The following is a 13,342-nucleotide window of genomic DNA, read 5'->3' on the forward strand; positions in this document are numbered from 1 at the left end:
CAGAGCTTCTTCAGTTGCTAAGGCAACAGGCAGCCTGGCTGCATTTCCAACAACCAGGACTTGCTCTGCATGATCCACCCATCAGGCACCGCCACAAAAAGCCAGAAGCTTTCTCCGGTGACATTCCCAGGAAGGGCAGTGGTGGAGGGACCCTAAGGGGGCAAAGATGAGCACTCCTCTCCCTCACCTTGTGAAAGGGCTGTTAGGAACTTATGCCTAATATTATAGTTGTGGGGGGGGGGGCAGGACTCTAAGTCAAGGCTTCCAGTGGGCAGTTGCAGGGGAATCCAAATAAGTGACAGGCCCTGGCCTGTGCTGGGATATGGGAAGTGACCATGGAGCCCTCTCCTGCTCAGCTGAGGTCACATGTTGATGCTACTGCCTATGCTCTGCCGAAATCTGGTCAACCTGCTGGAGGAGGTGGCTGATCAACTCTAGGCTTGTTCCCTGAGACAGAAAAATAAACATCACTGCAGCCCTTCCAGGGGAACAACCAGCAGCAGCTCCTGAGATCCGCGCCATGTTGGAATTTAGGACGCTGTGAAACCAAACAAGCAGCCTGCCTCCCTGCTAAGAATAGTGAACCTACTGATGCACAGCCTAGAGTCAAACATCCCACTTCCTCTGCCCCCCTTCTCCCCCCCCCCCGCCCCCAGCCGCTCAATAGTAAATGGGAACCAGAAATCTGAGTGTCTCCTGGGAGGTTGACCATAGCAAATAAGGGGGATTTCCTTCTACCATCTCTTTGAAGACAAATATTTTTATTACTGTTTTGCTCTTTTCTGATTAATGGTACTGCTCTATTCAATATTCTGTTTTGATAAGTTCTATAGTGTTCTATATTTCATCTCATTTTGATACACATGATTGAAAGAACAACTATTATAAAGATAACAAAATATACTGTGATACCTATTACTGTTATCCTGGTAACCTGCTGTGAAGTTCTGTACCAATTTCACTGTATGATCTTAGTTGGCTTTATTCTGTCTTGTTCTGTTGTATACTTTCAAAATAAAATTTTAAAAAAAGAAAAGAAAAGAAAAAGAAACACCATAATTGCCCCTAGGAGGGGACCACCATAGAGGTCCTGTGAAGGTCACTAACATCACACTGTGCAGGACTAGTCTGCTTTAATGAAGGTAAATCTGAATCATTTGTAAGAAAATGGACACAACCTGCGACCATAATGCTAAATGAAATAAATCAGACACATGATATTAAATATTGAATGGTTTCTCTTACATGAGAAACCTAACATACAAATAAATTAAAGAGCAAAATAAAAGATGGATCATAGAAAACTGGGAAGTAGGTCTTTTCCAAATAGGACCAAGAGATAGGGGGAAGGAGAGGGGGAGAACAAGGGGCCATAAAAGCAATTAAAATGCATTATGTCCCTGTCCAACTCCCCACAGTGAATATAATCATTATTTACTATGAACGCGTACTAATAGGTTTTTTCAATCACTAATTGTGTGACGGACTCAGGAAGGATTTGGGACTTGAGAGTGTTGGTGAAGTAAGGCTCTTACAGAAGGAAATGCTACTGCAGGAAAAGAGAATACTGTCAGCAAAAGAGGGGAAAGAATACAGGAGGGATAAAGAGAATGGCAGGAAGAAGAGAACAGAAAGGGGGAGGGAGGGAGGAGTGAATGCAGGGGCTGGAATTTAAGGAAAAAGATAGCACAAAGGTAATGCAAGGCGACCAAGGGAAGAAGAAAGAAATATTTTAAAAGCCAGAAAGAAGGGAGAGAAGAAGTGAACCACAACAAGAAGAAGGGAGGAGGAGGAGAGAGGAAGAGGAGGAGGAAGAGCTGGAGAGGAGAAGAAGGAAGTGAAGGCAGACAGAGAGCTCTGGGCATCTCCTCTGGGAGGACCATGTTTTCTGGCCATCAAAATACATGATGGGAAAGGGCTACTGCCCTTGAGAGGAAAGTCAGCAGTCCTTCGTCAGCATCATTTTAGATTTACTTCAGGTTCCTCTCATCAACACAATGAAACATGGAATTGTAGCCAGACATGGTGCGCACGCCTGTAATCACAGCTCTCGGGAGGCTGAGGCAGGAGGATCCTTGTGAGTTCAGCACCAGCCTGGGCTACAAAGTGAGCTCGAGGCCAGGCTGAACTGCATAGCGAGACCCTGTTTCAAAAAGACAAAAACAAACAAAAACACATGGAACTGTGCTTCTAAGCTGTGCATACCTTGTCCTTTGCTGAATGGAATAATGATTTTAAAAGCCTCCATGTGTGCTATCTTCGTGCTTTTCAAATCCCTGCTGCCCACTCCCTCCTCTTTGCCAGTGGACTAAGTGCCCAGTTTTCACAACGGCTCTGTCTCCTCCTTTCCAACCACAAAGGCTGCTGTGACCCTGTGCTCCCCAATACAGAAGGCTACTTTTCCAGGAACACTGTACAGAAGAGGAAAGGTCTTCCTCTTGCGTGATGGAGACAGACCCGTGCCGCCTACCTTTTGCTTTGACGGTCTTCTGGGTGCTGTCTTATGAAATCGGTTTTACTATAATTAATTTTCTCTTCCCCCAGCAGCTCTGCCCAGCCAGCTCCATGCATCCCTTGGGAGTTTCCCCTGTTCCATTTTGGAATCTTAACAGCTGGAATCTATCTTCATTAGGAGTCCAGCAGCTTGTTCTCCACAGCCTCTAAAATGGTGTAGCAGAGCCAAGAGTGCTGGAAACAGCAGGCTGGGCGCTCTTGAATTTCTAACAGCTTAATGTGGCAGCTGTTTCGTTCTGCCATTTCCTGTTTCTTTCTTTCCTCTTTCCGCATAGCTGACCCACCTTATGGATGTTTTAAATTACTCTATCTGCTAGCATTTAGATAAATTATAAGCATAGACTTTCAGGACATTTAAAGGGGCAAAAAGACAGTTAACATACAGACCTCAGATCCACTGGTCTTAAAAGGTATCACTGCCCCCAAGTTGGACAGGTGGGTGAGTGTGGTTCTTTGCTGTCACCTTGCATCTATCCATCTATTTAGGATTTGGGGGGGGGTCTTTTTTTTTTTTTTTTTTTTTGGTACTGGGAATTGAACTCAGGACCTCACAATTGCCAGGCAAGCTCTTGCTTGAAATCTAACTTTTTTAAAAGCATCAGAATCCAATATCATTTCTATGACCAGACTAGGATGAATATGAATCTTCAACCCCTTGATAATGGAACTTCTCAGCAGCAGTGTCAGCCTTTGAGTATTGTCGCAGCGGCAGCGGGGGAGAGAGAAATCTCAGGATCTCCTCTGTCCCTCATCCGTCACTCTTCCTCATACCGCCCAGGATCCCACAGTCAGATCCATCAGTGCCACCCAGGAGAGGCCAAAGAAGTACAGCCCTGAGGTCCACACGGGGCTAAGCATTCCTTGTGGACACAACTCAAGTGTGGTTCCTTTTCACAGGTGTGGAGCTCATAGGAAATACAAAGGGGGTAGGGGGAGGTAGAGCATTTGGTAGGAAGTGCTTAGGTGGCACAAGGTAGCGCGGGATGACAACCACGGAGCTGTCATCCCATCTCCCAAATGCCCCATTTTGCAGTAGGGGTCTGTGTTGCTGCGCTCCCTCACTTCTAACTTTTTTTAAGTTATCTTATTTTATTTTATTTTATCGGTACTGGGGATTGAACTCACAACCTCATGCTTGCAAGGTAGGCACTTATGCCGCTGAGCTAACCCCAAGTTTTATTTTAAAGAGGATAAAACCAAGAAAAATAAAATAGAATAAAACCAATCAAAATAAACTAGTATAAGTGGTACAGGACTTCAAAACCTAACAAAATCAGCAATAGTCACCATATTGCCTTTTGTCGCCAAGAATAGCTGCAGATACCTTTGAACATAGTAAAAATGAAACAGAAGTGAATAGAGTAGAAACAATAAAAACAAAACAATGGATGCAATAAAGGACTTCAAAACAAGCCAATAGTAAATCCAAAGTGGCTACCATCATGTGGCTTGCTGTCTTTTAAATAGCTGCTCCTGCCATCAGATTTAACATAATCAAACAAAACAAAAGAGAATAAAACCCAACCCAAGAAAACAATGAGAATGATATGGTTTCCAGCAGGGACCACCTCCTGGTGAGGGCTGGTTCTCTCCTTCCACAGTCTGCGAATGGCACTGACCCACAGAGAGAGGCGTGGCTGTGGTGGGCCCCACTCCAGGAGCACCCCCACACTTCTATCTAAATGCCCACAGTCTGTGGTTCATTTTATTTTCCTAGTCCCTCTGTCCTTTCAACAGGTTTCAAATCTTATTGGTGCAACCAGGGATCCTCTCTCTCCCTGCTGACCTCCTTCTGGACAATGGGCTCCTCTTCTCTAAGTCACACACTCAGTGGACCCTAAGGAAGGAATAATTCTGGATCCCAGTGGTGTTAAAACTCACTAGTCAAGCTAGGATCCAGCAAGGCACAGCATAAAAGACCATTGCTTTACCTAATGTAACCTTGAAAATTCTCCTGAGTCTTGTCAGTCTGACTTTTTTATATTGTATGATCCTGTTATAGGAAACAGATTAAAATCTAGTTTTTTAAATTAGGAAAGCACCCCCTCACTGGATTTTTAGGGAGTTATTACCCAAAGACAAGTAACCTAGGAGTCAGGAGACCAGGGCTCTAGTCCCAACCTGATTTACCTTGTGATTTTAGGCAACTTACTTTTTCTTTGTGGCACCTCTTTATCTATAGTATGAGGAAACTGTTCATCAGTTGATGTTTTCAAGAGTTAATGTTTAGTAATACAGGCTCTTCATGTTGGAGAGCTTATGGGCTGAACTTTTTACCCTAAGCCCGTTGATTGACATCTTAATCTCTAGTAGAGAATGTGACTATTTGGTGACAGGGCCTTTATAAAGGTGACACAAAGCCTTTAGATAGGCTGTTATTCAGTAAGACTGGTGTCCTTATGAAAAGAAATGAGGACACAGACATGCACAGCAGGAAGACCTTGTAAAGACACAAGAAGTCAATTGGCCGCTTGCAAGATAAGGAGAGAGGTCTTAGGAGAAAACTTACCTCTCTGACTTGTAGCCTCCAATAATGTAAGCAAATAAATTCCCACTGTATAAATCACCCTATCTGGGTACTTAGCTATAATAGTCCTGGAAAACTACTACAAGAAGAGTTACCAAGACCTGCCCCATATCTCTGCCCCTCCTAGTGCAGAGGAATCTTCCTGTCTATATCTGACTTGGAAGGGCCACTTATTATGTATGCTGGACCTTTCCTGGAAGGTTCACTCATGGGGCAGATGGACACTCACAATTAAAACTATATGGGTGTTTGTGCCTGGGATCCTCACTTGCTGTTGCCTACAGGTAAATCAAACACCGGATGTTTATCATGTCTTTAGAGGAGTGATATCACTTGAATGAATATAGTAACTTTACTCTCAAAACCCAAGCAATGTGCAAAATTTAAAGCAGCTTTTTATAGGAAAAAAAAAGACATCACAGAAACAATGTGAAGAATCCAAAAATAGATCAAATGCATATGGCATTTTAGTTCCTGGTAAAGATGGTATTTTGAACAAGGAAAAAAAATATGGATCCACTGTTAGAAGGGAAGACTAGATACCAGCTGCATTCCTGCATCTTGGTGGCTCCAAGACTTAAACATCAGCTGTCAAAGATTTAAGACATATTAAGGAGTTGAACATAAATCTTAACATATCAAAAATAAAGCACGAGGGTCCAGGGATTTAGCTCAGCAGCACAACTGCTTGCCTGGTAATCTTATATTTTAAAAGATGTTTACATCATATCTGATGTAAAGGGCCTGCAATGTAAAAAAATTGCATGCATGAGTAAGAAAAAATGACAAACTAATATAAAATAAGCATATAAAACTAATATAAAAATGAGCAAAAAACCTGGTGGTTTTCAAATTAAAAAGTTAGTTATTAAATATAAATAAAGTTAAAATTACTATTTATTTGCATTTATAGTAAGTGTGATTAATATGTACTAGCTATATGCAACAAGACAAAAGTGAAAATATCCATGAGATTGAGAAATCTTCAGACATTTTACAGTTTGGTGATAGCTGATGCTGACAATGTGAGAGAGAGGATCTCATGCACCACAGTGAGGCTATAAACTGTTTGAATCTTAGGGGGAAAAGGTAGCGGAAGCAATCAATATCCAGAATACCTTTGTCTCAGCATTCCCACTAACTTAAGAGAGATGTACTATGGATACATTTACAAGTTTGCCAAGACAAGGTCAGGCCCATTACAAATTTTATAAAATTAAGAAAGAAAAGAAAAGAAAAATTAAGGAAAAGAGAAAAAGAAATAAACTGATCATCAGCCCTTAGTAAAGTTCTGAGGATGTGGTTCAGTGGTAGATCTCTTGCCTTGCACGTACAAGACCCTGGGTTTGATCCCCAGCACCACCAAAAATGTTTTTAAAAACTTAGTGCCTCCCTCACAAACACAAGGTCCTAAATTTGATTGCTGGTACTAAAAGAAAGAAAGAAAAAGAAAATTTTTTGACAGTTTGGCAAGACTTCCAAGCAACAAAAATTCTCTCCAACTGCCTGCTGGGGAGGTGCAGAATCAATGGGCAGTAACCTCTGCAAATAGCTTGGCATTATCTCATGAAGCTGACACACCTATGACCCAGCAAGCTTCCAGGCCAGGAAATATACTTTTAAAAATGGTATATATGGGGACTAAAATATATCTATAACTAATGTATGTTCATCACAGCATTTCTCACAATAAGCTCAAAGTTAAAACAATACATATGTCCACAGGCATTAGAAATGATTTGGTTTAAAGTGCAATTTACGCCTATTGTGTCATATTTTTGAGTAATGAAAAAGAATTAACTCAGCTGTGTGCCACTAAATGGGCACATCTCGTAAGTAAAACACTAGGGAAAGAAGCAAGAAAGCACAAAATCCATACAGTATGATTCTATTCCACTAACGTTTATAATCCTAAACTATATTATTGAGAAATTTATCCACAAGTAGTGTAAACAAAATATTTAATGCAAGGAAATTATTGTCACAAAAGTCAGAGGAACTTCTAGTGGTAAAAATAAGACTATAATTGAGTAGAAGGCCACTGACAGCCACCAATGTTCTATTTTTTAAGCTAGGCAGAATTTAAGTGTGTGTGTGTGTGTGTGTGTGTGTGTGTGTGTGTGTGTGTGTCTTAGCACTTTCTACACTAAACATCACAATGAAATAAGTGAAAAAGAAATACTATCTCTATAATGATAATAATGATGATTTTTGAGACAGGATCTTGCTACGTAGTGCAGGCTGGCCTTGAACTCACTATGTAGCCCAAACTGGCCTCAAACTCATGGTCATCCTCCTGCCTGGATCTCCTGAGTACTGAGATTACAGGCATTAATAACAATTTTTATGAGTTGAATCTAATATGTCCTCCAAACACAAACTCCTAGGCTTCCAGGAAGTTTGTATAATAAGTATCCCAACTTCATCCAGCTGAGTGATCCACTGATCATAATTTGAGGGTCTGATTGAAGGATAATGGAAGGAGGAGGTAGAGTCTAACTGAAGGCAGTAGATGATGCAAACTTCATACAATTGCTGGTCCCAGCCCCTTTGTCTCTGGATCTTGCTTGCTGTCTCTGCTTTCTGAATATCATGAGGTGAGCAGCTTTCTTCCTCCAGACCCTTCTGCCATGATGTCTCTGGGCAGTCACAGGTTAAAGGCAATGAAGCCCACTGACCCTGGTGTGAAAGTTCTGAAACCATGACCAAAATAGACCTTTCTTTTTTTCTTTTTTTTTTTAATCGGTACTGGGGATCAAACTCATGACCGCCTGCTTACAAGGCAGGTGCTTATGCTGCTGAGCTAAATCCCCAGCCCCAGACCTTTCTTTCTTTAAACTGTTTATGTCAGGTATTTTGTCACAGTGACAAAATGCTAACACACTGATAAAATTTAAAAAAAGAATGGCACAGCTCTTGAAATACACACATAGACCGATGTATTAAAAGAAGCAAGATTCCAAAAGGTATATTGTAGAAAGTATTTTATATCAATCAAAATGACAGATAAATGGATACATACATACATCATAGATATTGCGCAGATACACAGGAGACATCCAGATAGATAGAAATACAGATGACAGATACAAAAACAAATGATAAGCCAGGCATGGTGGCATATGTCTACAGTCCTAGCACTTGGGAGGTTGAGGTAATAGGACTGCTGTAAGTTGGAAACCCAGCCTGGGCTACAAAGTGAGCTCAAGGTCAGCCTGAACTGCATAGCTAGACCTTGTCTCAAAACACACAAAAGCAGACAGATGATAGCTAAATTAATAGAAACTTGATACATAGATATATAATAGATAAGTGGACAGATGATACATACACACATACCTAGATACGTAGGTAGGTAGGTTTATAGAGAGATGACACATATGCATAGATGACAGACAAACAGAAAGAGAAATTCACACATAAATAGAATATATAGCTAGAAGATATATACACAAATATATGAAAAATACAAAGTCATATAGATAATAGATACATTAATTTAGGAATGTAGATATATAGAATATAGACATGTAGACATATAGATATGTAGAGTATAGGATGTATATTGTTATGGTTTATATCTATATGTCCCTCCAAAGCCTCATGCACTCATAGGTGGTGCTTTTGGCAGGTGGCTGGATCATGGGCGTATGATACTCATTAGTGGATTAGTTCTCTAATGGGTTTATAGCTGGGTGTGATGTTGGGAGGCAAACTCTAGTGGAAAGAGGTGGGCTAGTGTGACTGGGGCTTGGAACTGTATATATCCGCCCTCCTCCCTTGATTCCTTTCTGCCTCCTACCTGACATGCCCCTCGGCCACGCCACCCTACCTTGGAACCAGGCAACTATGTACTGAAACCTCTACAAACCATGAACTAAAATAAACTTCACTTGTTTTACAGTGTGAGTGCAATGTAGTAGTATGTCCTAGCAAGAAGAAAAAACCTAAGACGTATTTTCTGCATCACATGCATGCATGTGTGTGTGTGTGTGTGTGTGTGTTTTGGAGGTTACCATAAGAAAATAATGGTTGCCTCTATATGATGTTATAATATCCATAGATCCATCCATAAAATGATATATCATAACCTGTGATTATATGCTGTTTGATATACTGCTTAATATGATGGCATTTTAAAACATGTTTTCTTTTAATGTCACAGAGGAAAAGATAGGAAGAATATTAACAAAATGTTAAAGTTAATAATGTCAGAATACAATTGTTATGGATTGTGTCTGGATGTCCTCCCAAAGCCTTATGCCGTCATGGGGGCAGAATTCTAGTTTGTGATTGATTCATGGTCCAATGCTGGAATTATGGGTGTGAGTGCCACACCCCATCCTAGGGTAGGTTTGGCCTATATACAATATAAGGGACAGAAAGAGTCTTCTCTCTGTGCTCTTCTCTTTTTGCTGTTGCTGCTTTTGCTGTTTTCCACTACCATGAATTTTTGCCCTACGTCATGAGCCACCCTGCCTTAGACCTAGCAGATTATGGACTGAAACCTCTATGAACCGTTCCTTCCTTAATTTTGTCTCAGCAACAAGAGAAAAGTAACTAAGACAACAATTGTGGATGACTTCATTCCATTTTGCCCCTCCTTTAGATTTCCCAAAACTTTAGCTATACTATCTACTCTTTATTTGAATACATCTCTCAAATGTGAATACTATATAAATAATGGGTAATATTCCATCTACAATAGGGCCATCCTATGCTAAAGATAAGGGCAAGGAAACTTCCCTGTGATGCAAGAGCTTCTTTGTCCACCTCTAACCCTTCCCCACAGCCTTCCCATACTCTCTTACTTCCTTAGACATCATGGCCTCAAGCTTGCAACATCAGTTTCCAGAAACCTCCTTTCTGAATACAGCAAAAGGACCCCTACTCTCTCCCTGGGGGCCATGAGAGCATTTGAACCTAGAGACCTAGAGCCTCAGTCAAAACAGAGAAATGGTCCTATTCTCATGTCCTGTTTTGTAATTGTTTTTGTAACAAAAATGGTGTTACACTTGTATAGTTCAGTTCCCGCAGAGTACAGGATTTCTGGAAGGACTCTCAAGACACTTGGAAGATAATCCCCCATTCCAACCCCTGAAGAAGGCAGCTAAGTAGATGGAAAAGCAATTCTAAATACTTCCATTTATGTAGTTAATTTTAAAAGGGCAAAAGAATATATAATTTTTAAAAAAGTTGTTGGGCCTTATAAGGAGAAGTGGGGGTGAATAAGAAAAAGTGCATGTAAGAAAGCTGAATTTTCCAAAGGTACGAAGGCACAAATACTCTGGATGTGCCCCAGGATAAAAACTGAAGCAGATGAAAGCAATTCATGTAGTTTTTGTACAGATGCGTCAGGCCCATGAGGTTCCCTCTCTGAGGATGGATTTTAAAATTGATTATTCCTACCAGAAGATTATAAAATCCTTCCTTTCATCCTCTCTTCCTTCATTTTGCCAAATATTTCTGCACCCACATGGCCAGACACTGTCATAACCACCAGGGATGCAGCAGTGACCAAAACCTCTGGTCCTTATTGCTCTAAGGCTGAGAAAGGGGAGGGACTCTCGGGTGCTGCAGTGCAAATATAAACTGGTAAGTCTTAGGAAGGAAACACAGCAGGAGCCATCAATACTCACAGTGTCTTTGCCTCAGCATTTGGCAGACTAGTACCAGTCCATGGCATTTTAGGAACCAGGCCACACAGCCACACAGCAGATGGTGAGTGAAAGGCAAGGGAGTGAACTTCATCTGTATTTAGTCATTTCCCATTGCTTGTTTTACTGTCTGAGTGCCACCTCTGTTAGATCAGCAGCAGCACTGGATTCTCATCAGAGCTCGTATGAGGGACTTAGCTTGTGCACTCCTTATGAGAATCTAACCTCAAACCATCCTCCCACCATCCCAAGTCTGGAGAGAAACTGTCTCTTCCACAAAAGCAGCCCTGGTGCCAGAAAGGCTAGGGACTGCTGCCCTAAGGTCTCCACTGGATTATGGCAAGAAATGCCAAGGATTTGAGTTAATAAGGAATATTAAATTATGTTCATTGTATTCCTATTTAGCATTTGAAGGTGTGAGGTCATGACGTTAGACATGAAACAAGGAGAGTGTTGTGGTTTGTGTCTAGATGTCCTCTCAAAGCCTCACGCAGTTATGGGGGCAGGCTTCTAGAGTGTCCAGTGTTGGGATTCTGGTGAGTTATGCACCCATCCTAGGTGGGTGTGGCCTATAATATGTGATATAAGGGACAGAAAGACTCCTTCCTCACTCGTTCCTCCCTTTTTGTTTGCTCTGGTTGCTTTTGGTGTCATCCACTGCCATAAACTGTTGCCCCCTGTCATATGCCACCCCTGCCTTGGAGTCAGCCGATTATGGACTGAAACTTCTACAAACTATGAGCTAAATAAACCTTTACATCTTTAATTTTGGGCACTGGGTATTTTTGTTTCAGCAACAAGAAATCTGAAGAAAGAGAGAGAGAGAGACTAGCATAATATTTAGCCGTACTGCAAATAATATTTACAGTCATTACAGTATTTATTTCAGTTACTGAACTTATACAATTAAACTAAACAAAAATAATGACAAAAATTAACCATAGTTTCAGAAAAAAGACATAGTATTCTTAATCTGGATGTTGTTGCAGTAGAGATACAATGGACAGAGAAGTAAGGAAGCAGAAATAGGCTAAAAGGGGTAAAAAGCAGTATTTGCCTCAAGATCCAAAATGGGAAGTAAAGAAATACTGTCTGTCTCTTGTTTGTGAACTAAGTTGAGTTTTAACAGGTGGGGTATGGCTCAGTGGTCCGGTGCTTACCTAGCAAATGTGATGCTCTGGGCTTGAGCCCCAGCACCACACACACAGTCGAAGTTGAGATTTAAATGTGTTGTGTAGAGATGCCCTGGTTCCAAGCAGAGGAACTGAAAATGGTGATATCATCATTTTGGAGGGTAGAGAAAAAGGAGACAAGGAAGTGAACTAAATCTTCTCCTATCATATATACAGCAAAATGTGAAGTTGGTTAATCAACTGTGGTACATATTTTTGCAGTGAGTAATGGAGATTATCACCATGGGACAAACAAATCAGAAATGACTAAAGCACAGTAGTATTTGTGGGTTGGTATTAGAGTTGAGGCAAGAAACAGTGGCTTTTTCTCTTCTCTTCCCTCTGTCGATTTTGTGGGGGCAGGATCTCATTATGCAGTATAGGCTGGCTTTGAACGCACTATGTAGCTCAGGCTGGCCTCAAACTCTTGGCAGTCCTCCTGCCTCAGCCACTGGAGTGCTGGGATTATACACACCTGCCTGCTCCCTCAATTTTAAATATATGCTTAAATACAGTTCCATTCGTCAAAGTTTAAAAATGAAAAGATGATCCAAAAATGGATGCCTGTTCAACATAATTTCAAGAAAGAATATTTGAGTGCATAAAGGCATTCAGCTTTTCACAGGACTGAGCTATGCTGGCATGACTCATTCTTTGAGCATGCAAGAATATCAAGAGCTTATGCCACCCAATTCCCTTTCCGTTTTGAAGCAAGACCATTCTCTATATGTAGCACTAAAAACTGGTTCCTGTACCTTGACTGCATGTGAGCTGTTCAAATAATGACTAATGAACAAATCGCAGGGTATACCACCTTTTTAAAATGCCATCAAATTCCTCTCGCTAGAATCACAGCTCTAAAGTATTGGTTGCCTAACTTGGGGTGTTAGGCATGATTCTGTATTCAGGGTGTTACTATCCAATACGACGTCCACAAGAACTTCCAAGTGCAGCTAGCAATGCAATAGCACCTGCACCAGGCTTCAGAGAGTTCATGCTTCTTCTCACTTTGGCCCAAAACATTTTGTGGGAGATCGTCTACATTTGGAAGGTCTGCATTTACTTTATTATTGCATAATACATTACCAGAGACTCAGTAGCTCCCAACAGCCCCTCTTTATGCTCTCAACATTTCTGCAGGTCAGAAGTCTGGGCATGGCATAAATGGGTTCTCTGCTCAGACTCCTCAGGCTAAAATCAAAGTATTGGCCATGTACCAGGACAGTTTGGAGCACTGATCCGTTCCAAGTTCATCCAGGCTACCACGGAATTCAGTTTCTTCTGATTATAGGACTGAGGTCCTCCCTTTCTGGCTGTTGACTGGGAATCACTCTCAGCACTAAAGGCTACCACTGAGTATTGGCCATGAGCTCCCTCCACCAGGGCTGTACTGTAGGGCTGCTGCTTGCTTCCAGTCAGCAGACAATCGCTGTGTCCTGTCTCATCTTTTCTTCTTTCTTCTCTTTCTTTCT

Source organism: Cavia porcellus, unplaced genomic scaffold (assembly GCF_034190915.1).
Source record: "Cavia porcellus strain 051 isolate PalLab524CR breed Dunkin Hartley unplaced genomic scaffold, mCavPor4.1 scaffold_7, whole genome shotgun sequence".
Taxonomy (NCBI): domain Eukaryota; kingdom Metazoa; phylum Chordata; class Mammalia; order Rodentia; family Caviidae; genus Cavia; species Cavia porcellus.